The sequence below is a fragment of the Rhinolophus sinicus genome, chromosome 8 (assembly GCF_057876585.1).
Source record: "Rhinolophus sinicus isolate RSI-liver-muscle chromosome 8, RSI-T2T, whole genome shotgun sequence".
Taxonomy (NCBI): domain Eukaryota; kingdom Metazoa; phylum Chordata; class Mammalia; order Chiroptera; family Rhinolophidae; genus Rhinolophus; species Rhinolophus sinicus.
The window spans coordinates 39,355,727-39,365,824 of record NC_142508.1 but is presented as its reverse complement, the minus strand read 5'-3'; the positions used below and the strand labels follow the sequence as shown (position 1 = coordinate 39,365,824).

At 42.3% G+C, this 10,098-nt stretch overlaps 1 long non-coding RNA gene across 2 annotated transcripts; it reads left to right on the top strand.

Annotated features, from left to right (window-relative positions):
• The first annotated feature begins 5,346 nt into the window (after positions 1–5,346).
• Positions 5,347–8,799, top strand: LOC141567660 (uncharacterized). Of its 2 annotated transcripts, none has more exons than XR_016022226.1 (4): positions 5,347–5,432; positions 5,740–5,789; positions 6,181–6,236; positions 6,765–8,799. It is a non-coding gene; the product is annotated as an uncharacterized LOC141567660 (long non-coding RNA). The 2 variants fall into 2 exon arrangements; XR_012490499.2 differs by having other exon boundaries at positions 6,619–8,799.
• The last annotated feature ends 1,299 nt before the right edge of the window (positions 8,800–10,098 follow it).

The following is a 10,098-nucleotide window of genomic DNA, read 5'->3' as shown; positions in this document are numbered from 1 at the left end:
GGCTGATGAAACAGCCTCTAGCTAGTCGCCCCAGCCAAGAGAAACTTCAAAACATGGTCAAGTGTGTACGAGTTCTTAAAATTTCCATTGAAGGGGTGCGTAGTCCCTCCTCTCACATTCCACTGGGAAGGTAAGTCACATGGCCCTGCCAAGCTTCAAACAGGCAGGGGTGTGGAACTCCACTCTGTGTGCAGAAGGAGAGCCAGAGTATTTGAGAACGTCTCTAATGACTGTTACAGATGGACTGTTTCTTGGCACTGAAACGTAAGTCACTCCTTCTACAGATCTCCTCTGAAAGACACTCTTTTTGACTAGAAATTGGGCTTGCTTTCTCTTTCTCTTAATATAAAAGAATAGGCTCACAGTTGCCCATTAGGGTCACATAAAGAAAAAGTGGCCACAATCCCCCCACCTATGGCCTTTGCATCGTGACTTTGTAGTTCTTTCTCTCAAGGAATGGAGTCAGTTTCCCCACACCTACAATTTGACAGGCCTTGACCAATAGAATGTGGCAGAAGTGACACTGTGTCGGTTCTGAGTCTAGGTCTCAAGAATCTTTGTATCTCCTGTCTGCTCTCTGGAAAGTTTCCACTGCCATGGGGATAAGCCTGGGCTAACCTGCTAGAGAATGCACTAAATACACCTAGGGCTCCCAACTGACATCCAGCCAACTTCCACAAACAGAACCACCTACCAACCCACACCTGACAGATGAGCTCATCCAAGACCGAAAGAACTATCCAGCTGACCCGTAGACTGGTGATCAACAACCAAAGATATTTTTTAAGCCATTAATACTTGGAGATTTTTTTTTTCACCTCACTGTCTTAGTCCATTTAGGCTGCTATAACAAATTACCATAGACTGGGTGGCTTAAACAACAAACAATTGTTTTTCATAGTTTTGGAGGCTGGCCAGGAAGTGCATGATCAGGGTACAGGGTCCGAGTCTGGGGAGGGCCCGCTTCCTGGTTTGCAGACGGCCATCTTCTTGCTGTGTCCTCACATGGCAGAAAGAGTGAACTCCGAAAAGCTGTTTTCATCACATTTATGGTTTATTACAGTGAAAGGACAGAGCTTAAAATCAACAAAAGAAAAAGGGCCGCGTCCAGGAGAGACCAGGTTTGAGCTTTCAGTTGTCTCTCCCCTTGGAGTGATGTGGACAGCACATTTCTCCCAGCCGCATCACGGGACAGCACACACAGAATATTGCCAACTAGGAAGGCTCACCTTGGTGTCCAGAGTTTTTTGGGGGGGAGGTCAGTTATATAGGCATGGAGCACCCAGGGATCATTTTTCTGTCTTCCACACTGTACAATGGAATACAACTTAGCAAGAAAAAGGAATAGACTCCTGGTGCTTGCAATGACATGATGAAACCCCAGAACATTATAGTGAGTGAAAAGCCAGGCCAAAATAATCCTCTCATAGTGTGTGATTTCACTGATAGGAAATTCTAGAAAATGCAAACTACACTGACAGGAAGCAGTTTAGTGGTTTCCTGAGGATGAGAGTGGAAGGAAGGGTAGATGACAAAGGACCCCAAAGAAATTTCTGTGTGTCATGGAAATGTTTGTTAAATTGATTGTGGTGATGGTTTCACGTACAAATTTCATTCTAAATATGTGCTGTTTTATAGTACATCAATTATACTTCAATAAAGTTGTAAAAATAGTACATAGTAACTATATTATATACTTAATGGATTTACTAATGAAACATCTCACTTTGATTTTGCATCCTTAGCTGTTTTGTTCAATTGCAGCAATCATTCTATGGTCATTTAAAAAACTTTATCATGATATCTCCCATATGATCAATGGCATTCTGCCAAGCCTATGAGGTAAATATTCTTTTGTATCTGAGGTGGGGATTTACGTTTATTTATGTTTCACAATTTATGTACCTGACTTCATGGTTCTGAAATATAAAATGTTTATTCTCTTGAAATCAAACAACATACATTTATGTGCTACTTTATCGTAGATAGTAGGTTGTCATGAGATAAATATTCTTCTCCTCATTTTACAGATAAGGAATGGGGTTTAGAGGAGGTGAAAAGCTTGTCTAGAGTCACGTACTGGGTTTTCCCTGATTGCAAAGACCTCTGTGGATTCTGAATTCTTTTTTTAAAAAAATTGAGATATAATTGACATATAACATGATATTAATTTCAGGTGTACAACATAATGATTTGGTATTTGTACATATTGGGAAATCATCACCACAATAAATCTAGGTAACATTCATCACCATACATAGTTACAAATGCAATGCAGTATTATTAACTATGGTTACCATGTTGTACATTGCATCCCCATGAATTGTTTATTTTATAACTGGAAGTTTGTACCTTTTGACCACCTTCACCCATTTTGCCCACTCCTCACCCCCTGCAACCACCAATTTCTTCTCTGTAGCTATGAGGTAGGGTGTGGTTTTTTTTTTTTTTTAGATTCCTCATATAAGTGAGATCATATGGTATTTGTCTTTCTTTGTCTGACTTAGCATAATGCCCTCCAAGTCCATTTATGTTGTCCCAGATGGCAAGATTTCCTTCTCTTTAATGGCTCAATAATATTCCATTGTGTGTGTGTATATATATATATCAATATGTATATGCATAGATGGATAGATAGATAGATAGATGATAGATAGATTTTATATATATATATATATATATATATATATATATATATATATATATATATATATATATAACATTTTCTTTATCATTCATCATCTATGGACACTTAGGTTGCTTCCATGTCTTGGCTATTGTAAATAATGCTGCAATGAACATGGGGGTGCCTGTATCTTTTTGAGTTAGTGTTTTAATTTTCTTCAGCTAAATATCCAGAAGTGGGATTGCTGGATCGTATGGCAGTTCTATGTTTAATTTTTTGAGGAACCCTCATACTGTTTTCCATAGTGGCCGCACCCATTTACATTCCCGCCAACAGTGCTTGAGGGTTTTCCCTTCCCTCTCATCTTCACCAACATTTGTCATCTCTTGTCTTGCTGATCGTAGCCATTCTGACAGATGTGAGGTGGTATCTCATTGTGGTTTTGATTTGCATTTTTCTGAGGACTAGTGATGTTACGCACTTTCTCACGTGCTCACTGGCCCTCTGTATGTCTTCTCTGGAAAAATGTCTATTCAGATCCTCTGCTCACTTTTTAATCAGATTGTGGGTTTTTTTGGCTATAGTGTTGTATGAATAAAAAGGTAGGCCACCTTTTCATTTCACTGATGGTTTCCTTGCTGTGCCGAAGCTTTTTAGTTTGATGTAGGCCCACTTGTTTAGTTCTGTTTTTGTTGCCTTTGTTTTTGGTATCAATACCATGCTCTCTCATTGTTTTCTTTTAATTCTTTTTTTTTTTTTTTTTTTAAGATTTTATTGGGGAAGGAGGACAGGACTTTATTGGGGAACAGTGTGTACTTCCAGGATTTTTTTCCAAGTCAAGTTGTTGTCCTTTCAATCGTAGTTGTGGAGGGCGCAGCTCAGCTCCAGGTCCACTTGCCGTTACTAGTTGCAGGGGGCACTGCCCACCATCCCTTGTGGGACTCGAGGAATCGAACTGGCAACCCTGTGGTTGAGAGGATGCGCTCCAACCAACTGAGCCATCCAGGAGCTCAGTGGCAGCTCAGCTCAAGGTGCCGTTTTCAATCTTAATTGCAGGGGGCAGAGCCCACCATCCCTTGCGGGACTCGAGGAATCGAACTGGCAGCCTTGTGGTTGAGAGCCCACTGGCCCATGTGGGAATTGAACCGGCAGCCTTCGGAGTTAGGAGCATGGAGCTCCAACCGCCTGAGCCACCAGGCCGGCCCCTCTTTTAATTCTTTACTCTCACCTTTCATCGAGTATATCAATTACTTTTCTATACTGCTTTGAAAGTTTCATTGTAATCCCTTTAGTGATTCCCCTAACTTATTGAGGGACAATATGAACACTTAATTTTTTCTTATCAATGTTTGAATCAAACAAGGCAAGAACCTAAGCATGCCTTCACCTTCCTTCCTTCACTTCCACCTACATTTTGATATCGCTGAGTTTTATATACAAATTTGTATGGACGAGGATTTCTTTTTATGATCACTACTGTTTTTTTTCTCACCTGTCTCCAACAACTTGTTTCTTCCTCTTGAATTAATTCCGTTTCTCGTTTCTGAGTTCTTTCAAAGAGTGACTAGGGGAGGCAAATTTTCTGAGTTTTTGAATATCACCCTCCAGTTAATAATCCATCATCTGGTTATTCCATTCCACATTTAGACATGTAATCTATCGTCATGTCGATGGTGTTTCTCCATTATCTCTTTGCATCTAGATTTGCTGTGGAGAAGTTGATGCCAATCTGATTCTTATTCTTTTTATTTTTTTTAAATATTTTATTGGGGAAGGGGAACAGGACTTTATTGGGGAACAGTGTGTGCTTCCAGGACTTTTTTTTTCCAAGTCAAGTTGTTGTCCTTCCAATCTTAGTTGTGGAGGGTGCCGTTCAGCTTCAAGTTATTGTCCTTTCAGTCTTAGTTGTAGAGGGTGCAGCTCAGCTCCAGGTCCAGTTGCCATTTTCCAGTTGCAGGGGGCAGAGCCCACCATCCCTTGCGGGACTCGAGGAATTGAACCAGCAACCTTGTGGTTGAGAACCCACTGGCCCATGTGGGAATCGAACCGGCAGCCTTTGGAGTTAGGAGCACGGAGCTCTAACCGCCTGAGCCACCGGGCCGGCCCTGATTCTTATTCTTTAATAAGTAATGTCTCCTCTTTTCTGTCTCGGGACTTTTGTGACTTTCTCTAGTTCTTTGATATTTTAAAATTTTGCTAATATTTATCTCATTTTGTTACCCCCCCTCACCACACCTGTCCTGCTCATCATGCAGTAAGCATTTCAGTATCGAAGTACTGTGTCTTTCGTTCTTGGTTTATATTCTTAGTTATTATTTATAATAACAATATTTGTTATAGAATTCTTAGTTAATATTTTCCACACAGTGCTTCCCTAGACACTCTCTCTTTTCTCTTCTTCAGAGAGATTCTATATGCTAGAAGTTAGGACTTTTATTTATATCATCCAAACATCTTAATTTTTTCTTCCTTAGAGTTTTTCTCTGCCCTTTACGGATGCCTTTTGGGATTGTATTTTCAGCTCACTCATGTATTCTTTAGCTGTATCTATTCTGCCAAAGAACACCTCTTGAGTTCTTTATTTCAATAATTACATTGTTCATAGCCTTTATCTACAGTTAGTTTCTACTTCATAACATCCTCTTCTTGCTCTGAGTTTTCAATATCCTCCCTTATTTCTCTAAGGATATTTATTATGCTTGTTTTACATGCCCTATTAGCTCCACTTCACTGGGTGTAGTTTCCCCTGCCTGAGCGAGAGAGCTGAGCCTCCTGGGCACGCTGACAATTTCGCACTTCAGAAAAGGTAACAATCCCGTGCTCCTTAAACCTGATAGTTTTACATTACGTTTCTTGGAACATTGACTGAGGTGAAGTAGAGAAATGATGTCTATTCACCAAAAACACATGGGCAGAATGAGAATTACAGCTTCTGGCTAGAGCAGAGACAATTTTTTGGTAAAAAAATAAAATAAAATTATCCAGGGTCATCCGCGAGTAGGAGACACTGTGGGTGCCCCTCCCCACCTTTGACCCACCCAGGCTCACCCGCCGCTGGGGCTGGCAGTTTCCAGTTGACAGCCTCAGCTCAGTACCCATATGTCTCCTTACAGCTTTCTCTGGCATCACTCAGCTTACCTGGACTCCTTGTGCAACCCCAAAAGTGAGTGGGGGCAGTTAATGTCCCCTGGAGAAACCCATACCCAAAGGGGGGTGGGAGGGAGAGCACCAGTGCCCCAGCTTCCCTGTGCTGCAGTGGGAAGATCCTACTGGTTCCTCAGAGGGTCCCCAGCAGGATTGAGCCCCAGTTGCTCATAGCGGTACCCCACTGACTAACACATCCTTCCCTGGCTTTTCTCCCTTCTCTGACTCAGTTCTCTCTTTCCTCATTTCTGTGTCCTGAGATCACCTCCCAAATAAACTACCACCACCCAAGACATCGTCTCAGAGGCTGCTTTGGGGAAAGTCAAGCAAAACTGCTTGACTTACTCTCTAGGTCTAGTTCTAGTTTCATTTGTCTCATGTTTTTTTTGTGTGTGTTGTTGTTTTTTCAGACAAAGTCTGATGTCCAAGAAAACATCTCTGCCTTTATTTTCAGCTGATTGCAAATGTATGTACCAACAATAGAGATAGACCCTAAAAAGGAGAGGGCTTAAAACATCCACACAGGGGGCCACCATCCATGTAGTGAGGGTGATACAGGAAGTTTTGAACAATTTCTCCCAGTGAAGCTCTAGCCCAGCGTTTCATAGCCCGTAAGGCGCCTAGGAATCACCTGGGCCTCTTGTTAAAATACAGGTTCTAATTCAGCAGGGTGGCGGCGGGGCCTGAGTTTCTGCCTTTCTTGCATCTCAGGAAATGCTGATGCTGGGTGCTGGGGATTGTACTTTGGGGAGCGAGGAGCTAAAAGACGGCCTTGAAGATGGCTAACCTAAGAAAGTGCGGTAGCCCCACCTGACCCGTTTCTCCTTATTCCCCCTAACCCTGTTCAGTTTAGGATCTTTAAGACAATCTGCTGGTGGGAACGCAAAATGGTGCAGGCATTTTGGAAAACTATCACTGTAATATATTGAATGGTGTCTCCTCAAAAGATGCATCCACCCGGAACCTGTGAATGTGACCTTATTTGGAAAAACAGTCTTTGCAGATGTAGTTAAGGATCTCAAGATGAGGTCATCTGGACTTATCTACATTGGTCCCAAATCTAATGACAAGAGACGGAAGAGGAGACATAGACACAGAGGCCATGTGAAGACAGAGGCAGAGACTGGAGCGAAGCAGCCACACAGAATGCCTGGAGCCACTGGAAGCTGGAAAAGGTGAGGATGGACCCTCCCCTAGGACCTTCCAAGGGAGCACCGCCCTGCTCACACCTAGATTTCAGACTTCTGGCCTCCAGACCTGTGAGGGAATCAATTACTATTGTTTTAAGCCACCCAGTTTGTGGTCATTTCCTTTTTTTAAAAGAAGGGCGCCCAAGCAAGGATTGAACCGGCAACCTTGACGTTATTAGCACCACACTCTAACCCACTGACTTAACCGGCCACCCCAATTTGTGGTCATTTGTTACTGCAGCTGCAGGGAACTAATAGTCCGTTTCTTATAGAGCTAATAATATACTTACCATAGGACCCAGCAATCCTACTCGTAGGTTCACCTTGGAGCAGGGAACATTTAGGATCACAGAAAACCCTGGATGAGAATGTTTACAGCAGCTTTTTTAGTTACGCAAATATTAATAATAACTCAAATATTTCTCAACTGGTGAGCGGATAAGCAGACTGTGATACACCCATACGATGGAATACCGCTCAGCTACTGAAAGGAACCTGTGATACACTCAATGAGATGCATGAATTTTAAACGTATGACGCTAAACAAAAGTAGTCAGATTCGGAAGATCCATTTCTTGTATGTTCTGGAAAAGGCAACTATGGTGAGGGAGACTAGCTCAGTGGTTGCCAGGGGTTACAGGAGGGGGACGGGCTGACTCTAAGGAGGGAGCCTGAGGGAGTTTTCTGGGGTGATGGGACTGTTCTGGGTCTTGTTTGTGGTGGTGGATACACGACTCATGCTTTTGTCAAGACCCATAGAAATGTATACCCGGAAGAGTGGGTTTTACTGCATGTAAGTTAAAAATAAATTAGCAGCAATTAAAAAAAAAAGAGAGACTCTTAGAACTGACATTTTAGGATCAGAGATGCTATGCTCTTCATACACTTACAGCATTAGAGTTAGAAACTTCTAGAATTTTCAGAGTAGTAATAATATAAGCTCCCATTCTAAGTTCTGTCAGGGTTAACACTTCCCATCTTAAACGGCTTTAGTTATTGTGAAGTGCTTGGAGCAGCACCTGGCACGGGACGATTGTTCAGCGAGTGTTGGCTATTATTATTATTATTATTCTTGCTGGTGGTGGTGTTTCCCAGCAGCCTTCCAGAGGCTCTCTGCCTGATGCTTCCTCAGCTCCTTCCTCCAAGCCTCCCTCCGGGGCTTCCTGCACCCCTGGTTCTCAGGTTCAGCTGGTGCCGGAAGCGCTGGTGAGCCAGCCTGGCCAGGGTCAGAAGGCTGTGGGGGCCCAAGCACTGCTGTTGACGGGTCACCACATCCTGCCTCAGAAGCCACTGTGGCCACACCTGAGGCGCCTCGGCATAGATGGCTAACATCTGGCTGGCTTTGGGCTTCCTGTGGCAGCCAGCAAGGTGGGGGCTGGCCATCGCTGCTTCTCTTTAAGGTGTGGTAGTTGCAGCCACTTGCTTAGCCCAGTCCTTCCAGATGGGGTTAGGCTTTGCCCAGTGCTAGGGACTGTGGTTACAAAATAATATGCCACATAATCCTTTTTTTCTTGCCTTTCCATTGTGTAAATTTTAAGCCTCTCAGGCCTACTTAAAAAAAACCCCACAACTTTCATTGACGTAAAATACACACAGAAGAGTTCACAAATCATAAAGGTACAGCATAATGAATTTTCACAGCTGAGTGTCCCTGTAATTTACATCCAGATCAAGGAAAATAATGCTTCCAGGCCCCCAACCCCTGCCCCAATGCCCCTCAAAGTTTCTACCCCTCCAAAATAACCTCTATCCTGGATTATAACAACAAAATCTACTTTTGTCTGTCCTTGAACTTCATATAAACAGAATTATACAGTATGTATGTGTACTGTCTGCTTCTTTCACTGAACAGAATGGCTCTGAGATTCAGCTATGTTGTTTGTTGCATGTATCCGTTATTTTACTATTAGTTTTTGCATTCTTCTTTCTGTTATATAGTATTCCATTATACAAATATACAACTTATTTATTCATTCTACTGTTGATGGACTTTTGGTTGATTTCCAGTTGTTGATTATTATGAATAAGGCGGCAACGAACATTCTCGTACATTCTTTTGCTGACACATGCTTGCTGTCTGTCAGGTAAATACTTAGAAGTGGGATTGCTGGGTCAAAGGTTAGGTGTGTATTTCGTTGACACATGGTGCTACCATTCAACAGTTTCTGAAAGTGGTTGCACCATTTTTCACTGTCTCCAGCTGTGTATGAGAGTTCAACTTGCTCCACAGGGTCATCAGCACTTGATATTTTCCTTCTTTTTCATCTTAGCCTTTCTGGTATGTGTATAGCAGAACCACATTGTATTTAATTTGTGTTTCCCTGTTGACCAGAAAAGTCATCAGCACCTTTCTATGTGTTGATTGGTTGTTTGTATATCCTTGTTTATGAAGTGCCTGACCAAACCTTTGGCCCATTTTTCTATTGGGTTATCTTTTCCTTACGATTTGTAAGACTTCTTTACAGAGTCTAGGTACAAATTCTTTGCTAATGTATCGTCTCCCACTCTGTGGGTTGTCAGTCCTACCATTTTTTGTTGTTGTTTTTGTTCTCTTAGTGCTAGCTGAAAGAATCTCATTTCAATTATTTTGAAACTGTAGGTCTTTCTAACTCCTGGTGAAAACAAATTTCAGCAAGATAAGAAAGAAAGCTTTACCCTTTTCCTCCACAATTTCAGGAAAGCAGACATGATCCTGCATCATAAGAATACCCCTGTAAATACGTCTAACAAAGGGATCTTACAAGCTATCTAAACTTCAGATTTAGTTGTTATAGCCTATGTAAGTAACTTTTTTTTTTAAATAAAATTTTATTGGGGAATATTGGGGAACAGTGTGTTTCTCCAGGGCCCATCACCAACAAGTTGTTGTCCCTCAATCTAGTTGTGGAGGGCGCAGCTCAGCTCTGAGTCCAGTTGCCGTTTTCAATCTTTAGGTGCAGGGGGAGAAGTCCACCATCCCATGCGGGAATTGAACTGGTAACCTTGTTGTTCAGAGCTCGCGCTCTAAACAACTGAGCTACCTGCTGCCCTGTACGTAACTTTTAACCCCAGAAAAGTCTGTCATTATGATTGGTTGCTGTGTAGTAAAAAATTTAACCTTGTCCCAAAGAGAGCTCTGGCCTTTGCCCTCAGCCCCTG